This window comes from Hyla sarda, chromosome 8 (genome assembly GCF_029499605.1).
Source record: "Hyla sarda isolate aHylSar1 chromosome 8, aHylSar1.hap1, whole genome shotgun sequence".
Lineage (NCBI taxonomy): Eukaryota > Metazoa > Chordata > Amphibia > Anura > Hylidae > Hyla > Hyla sarda.
Window position 1 is genome coordinate 116,946,379 of NC_079196.1, and position 20,816 is coordinate 116,967,194.

The 20,816-nt window shown below is 45.4% G+C and overlaps 10 pseudogenes; all 10 read left to right on the top strand.

Moving 5' to 3' along the window:
- The first annotated feature begins 1,189 nt into the window (after nucleotides 1-1,189).
- On the top strand, nucleotides 1,190-1,454 carry LOC130287813 (U2 spliceosomal RNA; annotated as a pseudogene).
- Nucleotides 1,455-2,914: 1,460 nt separating this feature from the next.
- LOC130287066 (U2 spliceosomal RNA) lies at nucleotides 2,915-3,178 on the top strand (annotated as a pseudogene).
- A 1,467-nt stretch (nucleotides 3,179-4,645) lies between these two features.
- Nucleotides 4,646-4,910, top strand: LOC130288078 (U2 spliceosomal RNA; annotated as a pseudogene).
- Nucleotides 4,911-9,137: 4,227 nt separating this feature from the next.
- On the top strand, nucleotides 9,138-9,401 carry LOC130287067 (U2 spliceosomal RNA; annotated as a pseudogene).
- Nucleotides 9,402-10,859: 1,458 nt separating this feature from the next.
- On the top strand, nucleotides 10,860-11,123 carry LOC130287630 (U2 spliceosomal RNA; annotated as a pseudogene).
- A 1,464-nt stretch (nucleotides 11,124-12,587) lies between these two features.
- On the top strand, nucleotides 12,588-12,851 carry LOC130287069 (U2 spliceosomal RNA; annotated as a pseudogene).
- Nucleotides 12,852-14,331: 1,480 nt separating this feature from the next.
- On the top strand, nucleotides 14,332-14,596 carry LOC130288079 (U2 spliceosomal RNA; annotated as a pseudogene).
- Nucleotides 14,597-16,053: 1,457 nt separating this feature from the next.
- On the top strand, nucleotides 16,054-16,317 carry LOC130287070 (U2 spliceosomal RNA; annotated as a pseudogene).
- Nucleotides 16,318-17,800: 1,483 nt separating this feature from the next.
- LOC130287071 (U2 spliceosomal RNA) lies at nucleotides 17,801-18,064 on the top strand (annotated as a pseudogene).
- Nucleotides 18,065-19,528: 1,464 nt separating this feature from the next.
- On the top strand, nucleotides 19,529-19,794 carry LOC130288243 (U2 spliceosomal RNA; annotated as a pseudogene).
- The last annotated feature ends 1,022 nt before the right edge of the window (nucleotides 19,795-20,816 follow it).

Here is a 20,816-nt window from a genome sequence, read left to right on the forward strand (position 1 = left end):
AGGGTCTCATGCCTATACACAAGGGTGTGTCATTGCTGTTGCTTGACCATGCATTGGTTTCTGTGGTCAGTGAATGATAAAAACAAAATTTACCATCCATTGATGGATGGGAAATCCGCCATGAGGCATTTGTTTTTAGAAACTGCTGCTCACAACCAATGTTGCAATGGAGTGTCTCCATCTGCTGGTGGTATTGGAAAGGCATTAGTGCTATGACAGGGTCTGAAGAAGAAGAAGAAGAAGACGGAAAAAAATATATATAAAAAGAAAAAGAGAGAGAGAGAGAGACTGACTTAGTGAGCGAGTGAGTGAGAGAGTGAGAGTGAGTGAGAGTGAATGAGTGAGTGAGTGATTGAGTGAGTGAGTGAGTGAGAACAAATGAGTTAAAGCAAGTGAGTGAGAGAGATCGAATGAATGAAAGTCTGAATGACAGAAAGAAAAAAGGATGAAGAAAGAAGCATGAAGAAAAAAAAATGTATATGGAGTTGCTGACATGAGTGCAATCTACAAAGCCGTTGAGGCTGATCCTCATGGGAGGATTATTGCACCAGGACCCTTAGCACTTTAAAATGCCATTCAATGCCACGGGCTAGATGTAAACTGCAGATGACCATGTTGTGGTAGTTACCATGGATACCCAAGTGATGTGTGAGCTAACACATAGGCCCAACAGATTCCAAGAAGGCCAGAATCACCAGCGGCACCACCATCGATTGTCAGGTCACCCGGATTCAGCAAATACCAGAGTCCAAAATGATGCAGGTTTATACTGTTAATTTTCAGTTTATCGTTACAGTTGGTGTTATTCCATGTCGGAAGGGACGCAGCTACAGCCAGTGGGGTAACTAGAGACAGGCAGGCAGCTATGTGCAACAAAGGTAGGCGTGTTGTTTTCATATGCAGATCTGAAATATTGTCTTATATGCAAGAGGAGGAGTGATGGGGGTTCAGGCAAAAGCCAGGCTATGGATTGCATTGCTAAATGCTCCATCAGAGTGCAATGGTCGCCTGTCCTTTTTTTAAGTGATGATGTGGGTTTAGCCTGTGCTGTATGTATATATGGGTGGCTGACTGCCACCCACCCAGAAAGTGTATGGGAGGCTGGTTGGCTGCCAGCCTTCCTTCCATTCCTATGAGTAATGTGAGTGCTCATGAAGGGGACATGGTTGGGTCCACCCCTTTCCCGGTTATCCCCTCTAGGCCTTTTGGCTTAGATCAAGTGTAAAAAAAGAAAGGATCTTGCGACAGATCGCATCCTGAGGCACGTTTTTTTTTTGTGTGAATGCTTGCACTTGGGTGACTTGTGAGCACATACTGATACATACGTTCCCTATCTGGGGACCATAAATTAAATGGATTTTTGAGAAAGGGAGCTGATTTGGAAGCTTGCTTCTGTCGCCCTATGCATTGACCCGATGTGGCAGTATCTTCGGGTAGTGAACAGTGCACCACCCCATTCCAGTGTTAAACAAGAAAGATTCTCATTTAATCCTCCGTGGGTGAGAATTTGAGTTTGAGAATTGGAGACCAAAATGATGAGTTGCACTGACTGGTTTATGAACGTCTATTCATTTAGCGTTTTAATGACCATGTTTGCACACTGATTGGTGTAAAAAAATAAAATAAAACTAAATAATAATAATCTAGCACACCTGTGCAGGTTTGACATGACATGACAGGTAGCTGTCTTGTGGGTGGTGCTGAATCCTGTTAAATGACATGAGGGTCTCATGCCTATACACAAGGGTGTGTCATTGCTGTTGCTTGACCATGCATTGGTTTCTGTGGTCAGTGAATGATAAAAACAAAATTTACCATCCATTGATGGATGGGAAATCCGCCATGAGGCATTTGTTTTTAGAAACTGCTGCTCACAACCAATGTTGCAATGGAGTGTCTCCATCTGCTGGTGGTATTGGAAAGGCATTAGTGCTATGACAGGGTCTGAAGAAGAAGAAGAAGACGGAAAAAAATATATATAAAAAGAAAAAGAGAGAGAGAGAGAGAGACTGACTTAGTGAGCGAGTGAGTGAGAGAGTGAGAGTGAGTGAGAGTGAATGAGTGAGTGAGTGATTGAGTGAGTGAGTGAGTGAGTGAGAACAAATGAGTTAAAGCAAGTGAGTGAGAGAGATCGAATGAATGAAAGTCTGAATGACAGAAAGAAAAAAGGATGAAGAAAGAAGCATGAAGAAAAAAAAATGTATATGGAGTTGCTGACATGAGTGCAATCTACAAAGCCGTTGAGGCTGATCCTCATGGGAGGATTATTGCACCAGGACCCTTAGCACTTTTAAAATGCCATTCAATGCCACGGCTAGATGTAAACTGCAGATGACCATGTTGTGGTAGTTACCATGGATACCCAAGTGATGTGTGAGCTAACACATAGGCCCAACAGATTCCAAGAAGGCCAGAATCACCAGCGGCACCACCATCGATTGTCAGGTCACCCGGATTCAGCAAATACCAGAGTCCAAAATGATGCAGGTTTATACTGTTAATTTTCAGTTTATCGTTACAGTTGGTGTTATTCCATGTCGGAAGGGACGCAGCTACAGCCAGTGGGGTAACTAGAGACAGGCAGGCAGCTATGTGCAACAAAGGTAGGCGTGTTGTTTTCATATGCAGATCTGAAATATTGTCTTATATGCAAGAGGAGGAGTGATGGGGGTTCAGGCAAAAGCCAGGCTATGGATTGCATTGCTAAATGCTCCATCAGAGTGCAATGGTCGCCTGTCCTTTTTTTAAGTGATGATGTGGGTTTAGCCTGTGCTGTATGTATGTATGGGTGGCTGACTGCCACCCACCCAGAAAGTGTATGGGAGGCTGGTTGGCTGCCAGCCTTCCTTCCATTCCTATGAGTAATGTGAGTGCTCATGAAGGGGACATGGTTGGGTCCACCCCTTTCCCGGTTATCCCCTCTAGGCCTTTTGGCTTAGATCAAGTGTAAAAAAAGAAAGGATCTTGCGACAGATCGCATCCTGAGGCACGTTTTTTTTTGTGTGAATACTTGCACTTGGGTGACTTGTGAGCACATACTGATACATACGTTCCCTATCTGGGGACCATAAATTAAATGGATTTTTGAGAAAGGGAGCTGATTTGGAAGCTTGCTTCTGTCGCCCTATGCATTGACCCGATGTGGCAGTATCTTCGGGTAGTGAACAGTGCACCACCCCATTCCAGTGTTAAACAAGAAAGATTCTCATTTAATCCTCCGTGGGTGAGAATTTGAGTTTGAGAATTGGAGACCAAAATGATGAGTTGCACTGACTGGTTTATGAACGTCTATTCATTTAGCGTTTTAATGACCATGTTTGCACACTGATTGGTGTAAAAAAATAAAATAAAACTAAATAATAATAATCTAGCACACCTGTGCAGGTTTGACATGACATGACAGGTAGCTGTCTTGTGGGTGGTGCTGAATCCTGTTAAATGACATGAGGGTCTCATGCCTATACACAAGGGTGTGTCATTGCTGTTGCTTGACCATGCATTGGTTTCTGTGGTCAGTGAATGATAAAAACAAAATTTACCATCCATTGATGGATGGGAAATCCGCCATGAGGCATTTGTTTTTAGAAACTGCTGCTCACAACCAATGTTGCAATGGAGTGTCTCCATCTGCTGGTGGTATTGGAAAGGCATTAGTGCTATGACAGGGTCTGAAGAAGAAGAAGAAGAAGAAGACGGAAAAAAATATATATAAAAAGAAAAAGAGAGAGAGAGAGAGAGACTGACTTAGTGAGCGAGTGAGTGAGAGAGTGAGAGTGAGTGAGAGTGAATGAGTGAGTGAGTGATTGAGTGAGTGAGTGAGTGAGTGAGAACAAATGAGTTAAAGCAAGTGAGTGAGAGAGATCGAATGAATGAAAGTCTGAATGACAGAAAGAAAAAAGGATGAAGAAAGAAGCATGAAGAAAAAAAAATGTATATGGAGTTGCTGACATGAGTGCAATCTACAAAGCCGTTGAGGCTGATCCTCATGGGAGGATTATTGCACCAGGACCCTTAGCACTTTTAAAATGCCATTCAATGCCACGGGCTAGATGTAAACTGCAGATGACCATGTTGTGGTAGTTACCATGGATACCCAAGTGATGTGTGAGCTAACACATAGGCCCAACAGATTCCAAGAAGGCCAGAATCACCAGCGGCACCACCATCGATTGTCAGGTCACCCGGATTCAGCAAATACCAGAGTCCAAAATGATGCAGGTTTATACTGTTAATTTTCAGTTTATCGTTACAGTTGGTGTTATTCCATGTCGGAAGGGACGCAGCTACAGCCAGTGGGGTAACTAGAGACAGGCAGGCAGCTATGTGCAACAAAGGTAGGCGTGTTGTTTTCATATGCAGATCTGAAATATTGTCTTATATGCAAGAGGAGGAGTGATGGGGGTTCAGGCAAAAGCCAGGCTATGGATTGCATTGCTAAATGCTCCATCAGAGTGCAATGGTCGCCTGTCCTTTTTTTAAGTGATGATGTGGGTTTAGCCTGTGCTGTATGTATGTATGGGTGGCTGACTGCCACCCACCCAGAAAGTGTATGGGAGGCTGGTTGGCTGCCAGCCTTCCTTCCATTCCTATGAGTAATGTGAGTGCTCATGAAGGGGACATGGTTGGGTCCACCCCTTTCCCGGTTATCCCCTCTAGGCCTTTTGGCTTAGATCAAGTGTAAAAAAAGAAAGGATCTTGCGACAGATCGCATCCTGAGGCACGTTTTTTTTTTGTGTGAATACTTGCACTTGGGTGACTTGTGAGCACATACTGATACATACGTTCCCTATCTGGGGACCATAAATTAAATGGATTTTTGAGAAAGGGAGCTGATTTGGAAGCTTGCTTCTGTCGCCCTATGCATTGACCCGATGTGGCAGTATCTTCGGGTAGTGAACAGTGCACCACCCCATTCCAGTGTTAAACAAGAAAGATTCTCATTTAATCCTCCGTGGGTGAGAATTTGAGTTTGAGAATTGGAGACCAAAATGATGAGTTGCACTGACTGGTTTATGAACGTCTATTCATTTAGCGTTTTAATGACCATGTTTGCACACTGATTGGTGTAAAAAAATAAAATAAAACTAAATAATAATAATCTAGCACACCTGTGCAGGTTTGACATGACATGACAGGTAGCTGTCTTGTGGGTGGTGCTGAATCCTGTTAAATGACATGAGGGTCTCATGCCTATACACAAGGGTGTGTCATTGCTGTTGCTTGACCATGCATTGGTTTCTGTGGTCAGTGAATGATAAAAACAAAATTTACCATCCATTGATGGATGGGAAATCCGCCATGAGGCATTTGTTTTTAGAAACTGCTGCTCACAACCAATGTTGCAATGGAGTGTCTCCATCTGCTGGTGGTATTGGAAAGGCATTAGTGCTATGACAGGGTCTGAAGAAGAAGAAGAAGAAGAAGAAGACGGAAAAAAATATATATAAAAAGAAAAAGAGAGAGAGAGAGAGAGACTGACTTAGTGAGCGAGTGAGTGAGAGAGTGAGAGTGAGTGAGAGTGAATGAGTGAGTGAGTGATTGAGTGAGTGAGTGAGTGAGTGAGAACAAATGAGTTAAAGCAAGTGAGTGAGAGAGATCGAATGAATGAAAGTCTGAATGACAGAAAGAAAAAAGGATGAAGAAAGAAGCATGAAGAAAAAAAAATGTATATGGAGTTGCTGACATGAGTGCAATCTACAAAGCCGTTGAGGCTGATCCTCATGGGAGGATTATTGCACCAGGACCCTTAGCACTTTTAAAATGCCATTCAATGCCACGGGCTAGATGTAAACTGCAGATGACCATGTTGTGGTAGTTACCATGGATACCCAAGTGATGTGTGAGCTAACACATAGGCCCAACAGATTCCAAGAAGGCCAGAATCACCAGCGGCACCACCATCGATTGTCAGGTCACCCGGATTCAGCAAATACCAGAGTCCAAAATGATGCAGGTTTATACTGTTAATTTTCAGTTTATCGTTACAGTTGGTGTTTTTCCATGTCGGAAGGGACGCAGCTACAGCCAGTGGGGTAACTAGAGACAGGCAGGCAGCTATGTGCAACAAAGGTAGGCGTGTTGTTTTCATATGCAGATCTGAAATATTGTCTTATATGCAAGAGGAGGAGTGATGGGGGTTCAGGCAAAAGCCAGGCTATGGATTGCATTGCTAAATGCTCCATCAGAGTGCAATGGTCGTGTCACGATGCCGGCTGGCAGGTAGTGGATCCTCTGTGCCAGAGAGGGATAGCGAGGACCGCGCTAGTGGACCGGTTCTAAGCCACTACAGGTTTTCACCAGAGCCCGCCGCAAAGCGGGATGGTCTTGCTGCGGCGGTAGTGACCAGGTCGTATCCACTAGCAACGGCTCACCTCTCTGGCTGCTGAAGATGCTGAAGATAGGCGCGGTACAAGGGAGTAGGCAGAAGCAAGGTCGGACGTAGCAGAAGGTCGGGGGCAGGCGGCAAGGATCGTAGTCAGGGGCAACGGCAGGAGGTCAGGAACACGGACTAGGAACAGACAAGGGAACGCTTTCACTAGGCACTAAGGCAACAAGATCCGGCAAGGGAGTGCAGGGGAAGTGAGGTGATATAGGGAAGTGCACAGGTGAACACACTAATTGGAACCACTGCGCCAATCAGCGGCGCAGTGGCCCTTTAAATCGCAGAGACCCGGCGCGCGCGCGCCCTAGGGAGCGGGGCCGCGCGCGCCGGGACAGAACAGACGGAGAGCGAGTCAGGTACGGGGACCGGGGTGCGCATCGCGAGCGGGCGCCACCCGCATCGCGAATCGCACCCCGGTTGGAGGCGGAACCGCAGCGCACCCGGTCAGTGGATCTGACCGGGGCGCTGCAGCAACAAGGATGAGGCGAGCGCTCCGGGGAGGAACGGGGACCCGGAGCGCTCGGCGTAACAGTACCCCCCCCCTTGGGTCTCCCCCTCTTCTTGGGGCCAAAGAACCGGAGGAAAAAAAACTCAATTTTTCCGTGATGAGGTCCGATGCACATTAGGAGGGGTTCTGTGTGAAAACGCACGAGACAGTCCAATCTTTTATTGTAAAAACAATAGATGTAGAGGGGTCTGGCGAGACTGGTCACAGGAACGTAGAACCTGTTGATAAGAGAGGCCAAAAAAAATTTTCCTGCAGATCCGGAATCCAAGAAGAGCATAGTAGAGAAGGAGAAGGTAGAGGCAGATATCCGCACAGGCACAGTAAGGCGTGGAGAAGCAGAGTTGACATCAAGAACTGTGTCACCTTTGTGCGGAGTCAGCGTACGTCTTTCCAGGCGGGGAGGACGGATAGGACAATCCTTCAGGAAGTGTTCGGTACCGGCATAGTACAGGCAAAGATTCTCCATGCGGCGTCGTGTCCTCTCTTGAGGTGTCAAGCGAGACCGGTCATCTTGCATAGCCTCCGCGGCGGGAAGCACAGGAACAGATTGCAGAGGACCAGAGGAGAGAGGAGCCGGGGAGAAAAAACGCTTCGTGCGAACAAAGTCCATATCCAGGCGGAGCTCCAGACGCCATCCGGAAGAACGCATGTCAATGCGAGTGGCAAGATGAATGAGTTCATGTAGGTCAGCAGGAGTCTCTCGTGCGGCCAGAACATCTTTAATGTTGCTGGATAGGCCTTTTTTAAAGGTCGCGCAGAGAAGCTCACTATTCCAGGACAACTCGTAAGCAAGAGCACGGAACTGAATGGCGTACTCGCCAACGGAAGAAACACCCTGGGCCAGGTTCAGCAGGGCAATCTCGGCAGAAGAAGCTCGGGCAGGTTCCTCAAAGACACTTCGAATTTCCGAGAAGAAGGAGTGTACAGAGGCAGTGACGGGGTCATTGCGGTCCCAGAGCGGAGCGGCCCATGACAGGGCTTTTCCAGACAGAAGGCAGAACACGAAAGCCACCTTAGACCTTTCAGTAGGAAACTGGTCCGACATCATCTCCAAGTGCTGGGAACATTGCGAAAGAAAGCCACGGCAATACTTAGAGTCCCCATTAAATTTGTCCGGCAAGGACAGGCGGAGGCTAGGAGTGGCCACTCGCTGCGGAGGAGGTGCAGGAGCTGGCGGAGGAGAAGATTGCTGGAGAAGTTGCGACTGAAGTTGGTGCGAAATGGTGGACATTTCCGACAGCTGACGGGTTAGAAGGGCGATCTGTCGGGCTTGCTGGGCGGCCACCGTGGTGAGGTCAGCGACAACTGGCAGAGGAACTTCAGCGGGATCCATGGCCGGATCTACTGTCACGATGCCGGCTGGCAGGTAGTGGATCCTCTGTGCCAGAGAGGGATAGCGAGGACCGCGCTAGTGGACCGGTTCTAAGCCACTACAGGTTTTCACCAGAGCCCGCCGCAAAGCGGGATGGTCTTGCTGCGGCGGTAGTGACCAGGTCGTATCCACTAGCAACGGCTCACCTCTCTGGCTGCTGAAGATGCTGAAGATAGGCGCGGTACAAGGGAGTAGGCAGAAGCAAGGTCGGACGTAGCAGAAGGTCGGGGGCAGGCGGCAAGGATCGTAGTCAGGGGCAACGGCAGGAGGTCAGGAACACGGACTAGGAACAGACAAGGGAACGCTTTCACTAGGCACTAAGGCAACAAGATCCGGCAAGGGAGTGCAGGGGAAGTGAGGTGATATAGGGAAGTGCACAGGTGAACACACTAATTGGAACCACTGCGCCAATCAGCGGCGCAGTGGCCCTTTAAATCGCAGAGACCCGGCGCGCGCGCGCCCTAGGGAGCGGGGCCGCGCGCGCCGGGACAGAACAGACGGAGAGCGAGTCAGGTACGGGGACCGGGGTGCGCATCGCGAGCGGGCGCCACCCGCATCGCGAATCGCACCCCGGTTGGAGGCGGAACCGCAGCGCACCCGGTCAGTGGATCTGACCGGGGCGCTGCAGCAAAAAGGATGAGGCGAGCGCTCCGGGGAGGAACGGGGACCCGGAGCGCTCGGCGTAACAGGTCGCCTGTCCTTTTTTTAAGTGATGATGTGGGTTTAGCCTGTGCTGTATGTATGTATGGGTGGCTGACTGCCACCCACCCAGAAAGTGTATGGGAGGCTGGTTGGCTGCCAGCCTTCCTTCCATTCCTATGAGTAATGTGAGTGCTCATGAAGGGGACATGGTTGGGTCCACCCCTTTCCCGGTTATCCCCTCTAGGCCTTTTGGCTTAGATCAAGTGTAAAAAAAGAAAGGATCTTGCGACAGATCGCATCCTGAGGCACGTTTTTTTTTGTGTGAATACTTGCACTTGGGTGACTTGTGAGCACATACTGATACATACGTTCCCTATCTGGGGACCATAAATTAAATGGATTTTTGAGAAAGGGAGCTGATTTGGAAGCTTGCTTCTGTCGCCCTATGCATTGACCCGATGTGGCAGTATCTTCGGGTAGTGAACAGTGCACCACCCCATTCCAGTGTTAAACAAGAAAGATTCTCATTTAATCCTCCGTGGGTGAGAATTTGAGTTTGAGAATTGGAGACCAAAATGATGAGTTGCACTGACTGGTTTATGAACGTCTATTCATTTAGCGTTTTAATGACCATGTTTGCACACTGATTGGTGTAAAAAAATAAAATAAAACTAAATAATAATAATCTAGCACACCTGTGCAGGTTTGACATGACATGACAGGTAGCTGTCTTGTGGGTGGTGCTGAATCCTGTTAAATGACATGAGGGTCTCATGCCTATACACAAGGGTGTGTCATTGCTGTTGCTTGACCATGCATTGGTTTCTGTGGTCAGTGAATGATAAAAACAAAATTTACCATCCATTGATGGATGGGAAATCCGCCATGAGGCATTTGTTTTTAGAAACTGCTGCTCACAACCAATGTTGCAATGGAGTGTCTCCATCTGCTGGTGGTATTGGAAAGGCATTAGTGCTATGACAGGGTCTGAAGAAGAAGAAGAAGAAGACGGAAAAAAATATATATAAAAAGAAAAAGAGAGAGAGAGAGAGAGACTGACTTAGTGAGCGAGTGAGTGAGAGAGTGAGTGAGAGTGAATGAGTGAGTGAGTGATTGAGTGAGTGAGTGAGTGAGTGAGAACAAATGAGTTAAAGCAAGTGAGTGAGAGAGATCGAATGAATGAAAGTCTGAATGACAGAAAGAAAAAAGGATGAAGAAAGAAGCATGAAGAAAAAAAAATGTATATGGAGTTGCTGACATGAGTGCAATCTACAAAGCCGTTGAGGCTGATCCTCATGGGAGGATTATTGCACCAGGACCCTTAGCACTTTTAAAATGCCATTCAATGCCACGGGCTAGATGTAAACTGCAGATGACCATGTTGTGGTAGTTACCATGGATACCCAAGTGATGTGTGAGCTAACACATAGGCCCAACAGATTCCAAGAAGGCCAGAATCACCAGCGGCACCACCATCGATTGTCAGGTCACCCGGATTCAGCAAATACCAGAGTCCAAAATGATGCAGGTTTATACTGTTAATTTTCAGTTTATCGTTACAGTTGGTGTTATTCCATGTCGGAAGGGACGCAGCTACAGCCAGTGGGGTAACTAGAAACAGGCAGGCAGCTATGTGCAACAAAGGTAGGCGTGTTGTTTTCATATGCAGATCTGAAATATTGTCTTATATGCAAGAGGAGGAGTGATGGGGGTTCAGGCAAAAGCCAGGCTATGGATTGCATTGCTAAATGCTCCATCAGAGTGCAATGGTCGCCTGTCCTTTTTTTAAGTGATGATGTGGGTTTAGCCTGTGCTGTATGTATGTATGGGTGGCTGACTGCCACCCACCCAGAAAGTGTATGGGAGGCTGGTTGGCTGCCAGCCTTCCTTCCATTCCTATGAGTAATGTGAGTGCTCATGAAGGGGACATGGTTGGGTCCACCCCTTTCCCGGTTATCCCCTCTAGGCCTTTTGGCTTAGATCAAGTGTAAAAAAAGAAAGGATCTTGCGACAGATCGCATCCTGAGGCACGTTTTTTTTTGTGTGAATAATTGCACTTGGGTGACTTGTGAGCACATACTGATACATACGTTCCCTATCTGGGGACCATAAATTAAATGGATTTTTGAGAAAGGGAGCTGATTTGGAAGCTTGCTTCTGTCGCCCTATGCATTGACCCGATGTGGCAGTATCTTCGGGTAGTGAACAGTGCACCACCCCATTCCAGTGTTAAACAAGAAAGATTCTCATTTAATCCTCCGTGGGTGAGAATTTGAGTTTGAGAATTGGAGACCAAAATGATGAGTTGCACTGACTGGTTTATGAACGTCTATTCATTTAGCGTTTTAATGACCATGTTTGCACACTGATTGGTGTAAAAAAATAAAATAAAACTAAATAATAATAATCTAGCACACCTGTGCAGGTTTGACATGACATGACAGGTAGCTGTCTTGTGGGTGGTGCTGAATCCTGTTAAATGACATGAGGGTCTCATGCCTATACACAAGGGTGTGTCATTGCTGTTGCTTGACCATGCATTGGTTTCTGAGGTCAGTGAATGATAAAAACAAAATTTACCATCCATTGATGGATGGGAAATCCGCCATGAGGCATTTGTTTTTAGAAACTGCTGCTCACAACCAATGTTGCAATGGAGTGTCTCCATCTGCTGGTGGTATTGGAAAGGCATTAGTGCTATGACAGGGTCTGAAGAAGAAGAAGAAGAAGACGGAAAAAAATATATATAAAAAGAAAAAGAGAGAGAGAGAGAGAGACTGACTTAGTGAGCGAGTGAGTGAGAGAGTGAGAGTGAGTGAGAGTGAATGAGTGAGTGAGTGATTGAGTGAGTGAGTGAGTGAGTGAGAACAAATGAGTTAAAGCAAGTGAGTGAGAGAGATCGAATGAATGAAAGTCTGAATGACAGAAAGAAAAAAGGATGAAGAAAGAAGCATGAAGAAAAAAAAAAGTATATGGAGTTGCTGACATGAGTGCAATCTACAAAGCCGTTGAGGCTGATCCTCATGGGAGGATTATTGCACCAGGACCCTTAGCACTTTTAAAATGCCATTCAATGCCACGGGCTAGATGTAAACTGCAGATGACCATGTTGTGGTAGTTACCATGGATACCCAAGTGATGTGTGAGCTAACACATAGGCCCAACAGATTCCAAGAAGGCCAGAATCACCAGCGGCACCACCATCGATTGTCAGGTCACCCGGATTCAGCAAATACCAGAGTCCAAAATGATGCAGGTTTATACTGTTAATTTTCAGTTTATCGTTACAGTTGGTGTTATTCCATGTCGGAAGGGACGCAGCTACAGCCAGTGGGGTAACTAGAGACAGGCAGGCAGCTATGTGCAACAAAGGTAGGCGTGTTGTTTTCATATGCAGATCTGAAATATTGTCTTATATGCAAGAGGAGGAGTGATGGGGGTTCAGGCAAAAGCCAGGCTATGGATTGCATTGCTAAATGCTCCATCAGAGTGCAATGGTCGCCTGTCCTTTTTTTAAGTGATGATGTGGGTTTAGCCTGTGCTGTATGTATGTATGGGTGGCTGACTGCCACCCACCCAGAAAGTGTATGGGAGGCTGGTTGGCTGCCAGCCTTCCTTCCATTCCTATGAGTAATGTGAGTGCTCATGAAGGGGACATGGTTGGGTCCACCCCTTTCCCGGTTATCCCCTCTAGGCCTTTTGGCTTAGATCAAGTGTAAAAAAAGAAAGGATCTTGCGACAGATCGCATCCTGAGGCACGTTTTTTTTTGTGTGAATACTTGCACTTGGGTGACTTGTGAGCACATACTGATACATACGTTCCCTATCTGGGGACCATAAATTAAATGGATTTTTGAGAAAGGGAGCTGATTTGGAAGCTTGCTTCTGTCGCCCTATGCATTGACCCGATGTGGCAGTATCTTCGGGTAGTGAACAGTGCACCACCCCATTCCAGTGTTAAACAAGAAAGATTCTCATTTAATCCTCCGTGGGTGAGAATTTGAGTTTGAGAATTGGAGACCAAAATGATGAGTTGCACTGACTGGTTTATGAACGTCTATTCATTTAGCGTTTTAATGACCATGTTTGCACACTGATTGGTGTAAAAAAATAAAATAAAACTAAATAATAATAATCTAGCACACCTGTGCAGGTTTGACATGACATGACAGGTAGCTGTCTTGTGGGTGGTGCTGAATCCTGTTAAATGACATGAGGGTCTCATGCCTATACACAAGGGTGTGTCATTGCTGTTGCTTGACCATGCATTGGTTTCTGTGGTCAGTGAATGATAAAAACAAAATTTACCATCCATTGATGGATGGGAAATCCGCCATGAGGCATTTGTTTTTAGAAACTGCTGCTCACAACCAATGTTGCAATGGAGTGTCTCCATCTGCTGGTGGTATTGGAAAGGCATTAGTGCTATGACAGGGTCTGAAGAAGAAGAAGAAGAAGAAGAAGAAGAAGAAGACGGAAAAAAATATATATAAAAAGAAAAAGAGAGAGAGAGAGAGAGAGAGACTGACTTAGTGAGCGAGTGAGTGAGAGAGTGAGAGTGAGTGAGAGTGAATGAGTGAGTGATTGAGTGAGTGAGTGAGTGAGTGAGAACAAATGAGTTAAAGCAAGTGAGTGAGAGAGATCGAATGAATGAAAGTCTGAATGACAGAAAGAAAAAAGGATGAAGAAAGAAGCATGAAGAAAAAAAAAATGTATATGGAGTTGCTGACATGAGTGCAATCTACAAAGCCGTTGAGGCTGATCCTCATGGGAGGATTATTGCACCAGGACCCTTAGCACTTTTAAAATGCCATTCAATGCCACGGGCTAGATGTAAACTGCAGATGACCATGTTGTGGTAGTTACCATGGATACCCAAGTGATGTGTGAGCTAACACATAGGCCCAACAGATTCCAAGAAGGCCAGAATCACCAGCGGCACCACCATCGATTGTCAGGTCACCCGGATTCAGCAAATATCAGAGTCCAAAATGATGCAGGTTTATACTGTTAATTTTCAGTTTATCGTTACAGTTGGTGTTATTCCATGTCGGAAGGGACGCAGCTACAGCCAGTGGGGTAACTAGAGACAGGCAGGCAGCTATGTGCAACAAAGGTAGGCGTGTTGTTTTCATATGCAGATCTGAAATATTGTCTTATATGCAAGAGGAGGAGTGATGGGGGTTCAGGCAAAAGCCAGGCTATGGATTGCATTGCTAAATGCTCCATCAGAGTGCAATGGTCGCCTGTCCTTTTTTTAAGTGATGATGTGGGTTTAGCCTGTGCTGTATGTATGTATGGGTGGCTGACTGCCACCCACCCAGAAATTGTATGGGAGGCTGGTTGGCTGCCAGCCTTCCTTCCATTCCTATGAGTAATGTGAGTGCTCATGAAGGGGACATGGTTGGGTCCACCCCTTTCCCGGTTATCCCCTCTAGGCCTTTTGGCTTAGATCAAGTGTAAAAAAAGAAAGGATCTTGCGACAGATCGCATCCTGAGGCACGTTTTTTTTTTGTGTGAATACTTGCACTTGGGTGACTTGTGAGCACATACTGATACATACGTTCCCTATCTGGGGACCATAAATTAAATGGATTTTTGAGAAAGGGAGCTGATTTGGAAGCTTGCTTCTGTCGCCCTATGCATTGACCCGATGTGGCAGTATCTTCGGGTAGTGAACAGTGCACCACCCCATTCCAGTGTTAAACAAGAAAGATTCTCATTTAATCCTCCGTGGGTGAGAATTTGAGTTTGAGAATTGGAGACCAAAATGATGAGTTGCACTGACTGGTTTATGAACGTCTATTCATTTAGCGTTTTAATGACCATGTTTGCACACTGATTGGTGTAAAAAAATAAAATAAAACTAAATAATAATAATCTAGCACACCTGTGCAGGTTTGACATGACATGACAGGTAGCTGTCTTGTGGGTGGTGCTGAATCCTGTTAAATGACATGAGGGTCTCATGCCTATACACAAGGGTGTGTCATTGCTGTTGCTTGACCATGCATTGGTTTCTGTGGTCAGTGAATGATAAAAACAAAATTTACCATCCATTGATGGATGGGAAATCCGCCATGAGGCATTTGTTTTTAGAAACTGCTGCTCACAACCAATGTTGCAATGGAGTGTCTCCATCTGCTGGTGGTATTGGAAAGGCATTAGTGCTATGACAGGGTCTGAAGAAGAAGAAGAAGAAGAAGAAGAAGAAGACGGAAAAAAATATATATAAAAAGAAAAAGAGAGAGAGAGAGAGAGACTGACTTAGTGAGCGAGTGAGTGAGTGAGAGTGAATGAGTGAGTGAGTGATTGAGTGAGTGAGTGAGTGAGAACAAATGAGTTAAAGCAAGTGAGTGAGAGAGATCGAATGAATGAAAGTCTGAATGACAGAAAGAAAAAAGGATGAAGAAAGAAGCATGAAGAAAAAAAATGTATATGGAGTTGCTGACATGAGTGCAATCTACAAAGCCGTTGAGGCTGATCCTCATGGGAGGATTATTGCACCAGGACCCTTAGCACTTTTAAAATGCCATTCAATGCCACGGGCTAGATGTAAACTGCAGATGACCATGTTGTGGTAGTTACCATGGATACCCAAGTGATGTGTGAGCTAACACATAGGCCCAACAGATTCCAAGAAGGCCAGAATCACCAGCGGCACCACCATCGATTGTCAGGTCACCCGGATTCAGCAAATACCAGAGTCCAAAATGATGCAGGTTTATACTGTTAATTTTCAGTTTATCGTTACAGTTGGTGTTATTCCATGTCGGAAGGGACGCAGCTACAGCCAGTGGGGTAACTAGAGACAGGCAGGCAGCTATGTGCAACAAAGGTAGGCGTGTTGTTTTCATATGCAGATCTGAAATATTGTCTTATATGCAAGAGGAGGAGTGATGGGGGTTCAGGCAAAAGCCAGGCTATGGATTGCATTGCTAAATGCTCCATCAGAGTGCAATGGTCGCCTGTCCTTTTTTTAAGTGATGATGTGGGTTTAGCCTGTGCTGTATGTATGTATGGGTGGCTGACTGCCACCCACCCAGAAAGTGTATGGGAGGCTGGTTGGCTGCCAGCCTTCCTTCCATTCCTATGAGTAATGTGAGTGCTCATGAAGGGGACATGGTTGGGTCCACCCCTTTCCCGGTTATCCCCTCTAGGCCTTTTGGCTTAGATCAAGTGTAAAAAAAGAAAGGATCTTGCGACAGATCGCATCCTGAGGCACGTTTTTTTTTGTGTGAATACTTGCACTTGGGTGACTTGTGAGCACATACTGATACATACGTTCCCTATCTGGGGACCATAAATTAAATGGATTTTTGAGAAAGGGAGCTGATTTGGAAGCTTGCTTCTGTCGCCCTATGCATTGACCCGATGTGGCAGTATCTTCGGGTAGTGAACAGTGCACCACCCCATTCCAGTGTTAAACAAGAAAGATTCTCATTTAATCCTCCGTGGGTGAGAATTTGAGTTTGAGAATTGGAGACCAAAATGATGAGTTGCACTGACTGGTTTATGAACGTCTATTCATTTAGCGTTTTAATGACCATGTTTGCACACTGATTGGTGTAAAAAAATAAAATAAAACTAAATAATAATAATCTAGCACACCTGTGCAGGTTTGACATGACATGACAGGTAGCTGTCTTGTGGGTGGTGCTGAATCCTGTTAAATGACATGAGGGTCTCATGCCTATACACAAGGGTGTGTCATTGCTGTTGCTTGACCATGCATTGGTTTCTGTGGTCAGTGAATGATAAAAACAAAATTTACCATCCATTGATGGATGGGAAATCCGCCATGAGGCATTTGTTTTTAGAAACTGCTGCTCACAACCAATGTTGCAATGGAGTGTCTCCATCTGCTGGTGGTATTGGAAAGGCATTAGTGCTATGACAGGGTCTGAAGAAGAAGAAGAAGAAGAAGAAGAAGAAGAAGAAGAAGACGGAAAAAAATATATATAAAAAGAAAAAGAGAGAGAGAGAGAGACTGACTTAGTGAGCGAGTGAGTGAGAGAGTGAGAGTGAGTGAGAGTGAATGAGTGAGTGAGTGATTGAGTGAGTGAGTGAGTGAGTGAGAACAAATGAGTTAAAGCAAGTGAGTGAGAGAGATCGAATGAATGAAAGTCTGAATGACAGAAAGAAAAAAGGATGAAGAAAGAAGCATGAAGAAAAAAAAATGTATATGGAGTTGCTGACATGAGTGCAATCTACAAAGCCGTTGAGGCTGATCCTCATGGGAGGATTATTGCACCAGGACCCTTAGCACTTTTAAAATGCCATTCAATGCCACGGGCTAGATGTAAACTGCAGATGACCATGTTGTGGTAGTTACCATGGATACCCAAGTGATGTGTGAGCTAACACATAGGCCCAACAGATTCCAAGAAGGCCAGAATCACCAGCGGCACCACCATCGATTGTCAGGTCACCCGGATTCAGCAAATACCAGAGTCCAAAATGATGCAGGTTTATACTGTTAATTTTCAGTTTATCGTTACAGTTGGTGTTATTCCATGTCGGAAGGGACGCAGCTACAGCCAGTGGGGTAACTAGAGACAGGCAGGCAGCTATGTGCAACAAAGGTAGGCGTGTTGTTTTCATATGCAGATCTGAAATATTGTCTTATATGCAAGAGGAGGAGTGATGGGGGTTCAGGCAAAAGCCAGGCTATGGATTGCATTGCTAAATGCTCCATCAGAGTGCAATGGTCGCCTGTCCTTTTTTTAAGTGATGATGTGGGTTTAGCCTGTGCTGTATGTATGTATGGGTGGCTGACTGCCACCCACCCAGAAAGTGTATGGGAGGCTGGTTGGCTGCCAGCCTTCCTTCCATTCCTATGAGTAATGTGAGTGCTCATGAAGGGGACATGGTTGGGTCCACCCCTTTCCCGGTTATCCCCTCTAGGCCTTTTGGCTTAGATCAAGTGTAAAAAAAGAAAGGATCTTGCGACAGATCGCATCCTGAGGCACGTTTTTTTTTGTGTGAATACTTGCACTTGGGTGACTTGTGAGCACATACTGATACATACGTTCCCTATCTGGGGACCATAAATTAAATGGATTTTTGAGAAAGGGAGCTGATTTGGAAGCTTGCTTCTGTCGCCCTATGCATTGACCCGATGTGGCAGTATCTTCGGGTAGTGAACAGTGCACCACCCCATTCCAGTGTTAAACAAGAAAGATTCTCATTTAATCCTCCGTGGGTGAGAATTTGAGTTTGAGAATTGGAGACCAAAATGATGAGTTGCACTGACTGGTTTATGAACGTCTATTCATTTAGCGTTTTAATGACCATGTTTGCACACTGATTGGTGTAAAAAAATAAAATAAAACTAAATAATAATAATCTAGCACACCTGTGCAGGTTTGACATGACATGACAGGTAGCTGTCTTGTGGGTGGTGCTGAATCCTGTTAAATGACATGAGGGTCTCATGCCTATACACAAGGGTGTGTCATTGCTGTTGCTTGACCATGCATTGGTTTCTGTGGTCAGTGAATGATAAAAACAAAATTTACCATCCATTGATGGATGGGAAATCCGCCATGAGGCATTTGTTTTTAGAAACTGCTGCTCACAACCAATGTTGCAATGGAGTGTCTCCATCTGCTGGTGGTATTGGAAAGGCATTAGTGCTATGACAGGGTCTGAAGAAGAAGAAGAAGAAGACGGAAAAAAATATATATAAAAAGAAAAAGAGAGAGAGAGAGAGAGACTGACTTAGTGAGCGAGTGAGTGAGAGAGTGAGAGTGAGTGAGAGTGAATGAGTGAGTGAGTGATTGAGTGAGTGAGTGAGTGAGTGAGAACAAATGAGTTAAAGCAAGTGAGTGAGAGAGATCGAATGAATGAAAGTCTGAATGACAGAAAGAAAAAAGGATGAAGAAAGAAGCATGAAGAAAAAAAAATGTATATGGAGTTGCTGACATGAGTGCAATCTACAAAGCCGTTGAGGCTGATCCTCATGGGAGGATTATTGCACCAGGACCCTTAGCACTTTTAAAATGCCATTCAATGCCACGGGCTAGATGTAAACTGCAGATGACCATGTTGTGGTAGTTACCATGGATACCCAAGTGATGTGTGAGCTAACACATAGGCCCAACAGATTCCAAGAAGGCCAGAATCACCAGCGGCACCACCATCGATTGTCAGGTCACCCGGATTCAGCAAATACCAGAGTCCAAAATGATGCAGGTTTATACTGTTAATTTTCAGTTTATCGTTACAGTTGGTGTTATTCCATGTCGGAAGGGACGCAGCTACAGCCAGTGGGGTAACTAGAGACAGGCAGGCAGCTATGTGCAACAAAGGTAGGCGTGTTGTTTTCATATGCAGATCTGAAATATTGTCTTATATGCAAGAGGAGGAGTGATGGGGGTTCAGGCAAAAGCCAGGCTATGGATTGCATTGCTAAATGCTCCATCAGAGTGCAATGGTCGCCTGTCCTTTTTTTAAGTGATGATGTGGGTTTAGCCTGTGCTGTATGTATGTATGGGTGGCTGACTGCCACCCACCCAGAGAGTGTATGGGAGGCTGGTTGGCTGCCAGCCTTCCTTCCATTCCTATGAGTAATGTGAGTGCTCATGAAGGGGACATGGTTGGGTCCACCCCTTTCCCGGTTATCCCCTCTAGGCCTTTTGGCTTAGATCAAGTGTAAAAAAAGAAAGGATCTTGCGACAGATCGCATCCTGAGGCACGTTTTTTTTTTTGTGTGAATACTTGCACTTGGGTGACTTGTGAGCACATATTGATACATACGTTCCCTATCTGGGGACCATAAATTAAATGGATTTTTGAGAAAGGGAGCTGATTTGGAAGCTTGCTTCTGTCGCCCTATGCATTGACCCGATGTGGCAGTATCTTCGGGTAGTGAACAGTGCACCACCCCATTCCACTGTTAAACAAGAAAGATTCTCATTTAATCCTCCGTGGGTGAGAATTTGAGTTTGAGAATTGGAGACCAAAATGATGAGTTGCACTGACTGGTTTATGAACGTCTATTCATTTAGCGTTTTAATGACCATGTTTGCACACTGATTGGTGTAAAAAAATAAAATAAAACTAAATAATAATAATCTAGCACACCTGTGCAGGTTTGACATGACATGACAGGTAGCTGTCTTGTGGGTGGTGCTGAATCCTGTTAAATGACATGAGGGTCTCATGCCTATACACAAGGGTGTGTCATTGCTGTTGCTTGACCATGCATTGGTTTCTGTGGTCAGTGAATGATAAAAACAAAATTTACCATCCATTGATGGATGGGAAATCCGCCATGAGGCATTTGTTTTTAGAAACTACTGCTCACAACCAATGTTGCAATGGAGTGTCTCCATCTGCTGGTGGTATTGGAAAGGCATTAGTGCTATGACAGGGTCTGAAGAAGAAGAAGAAGAAGAAGAAGACGGAAAAATATATATATAAATAGAAAAAGAGAGAGAGAGACTGACTTAGTGAGCGAGTGAGTGAGAGAGTGAGAGTGAGTGAGAGTGAATGAGTGAGTGAGTGATTGAGTGAGTGAGTGAGTGAGAACAAATGAGTTAAAGCAAGTGAGTGAGAGAGATCGAATGAATGAAAGTCTGAATGACAGAAAGAAAAAAGGATGAAGAAAGAAGCATGAAGAAAAAAAATGTATATGGAGTTGCTGACATGAGTGCAATCTACAAAGCCGTTGAGGCTGATCCTCATGGGAGGATTATTGCACCAGGACCCTTAGCACTTTTAAAATGCCATTCAATGCCACGGGCTAGATGTAAACTGCAGATGACCATGTTGTGGTAGTTACCATGGATACCCAAGTGATGTGTGAGCTAACACAAAGGCCCAACAGATTCCAAGAAGGCCAGAATCACCAGCGGCACCACCATCGATTGTCAGGTCACCCGGATTCAGCAAATACCAGAGTCCAA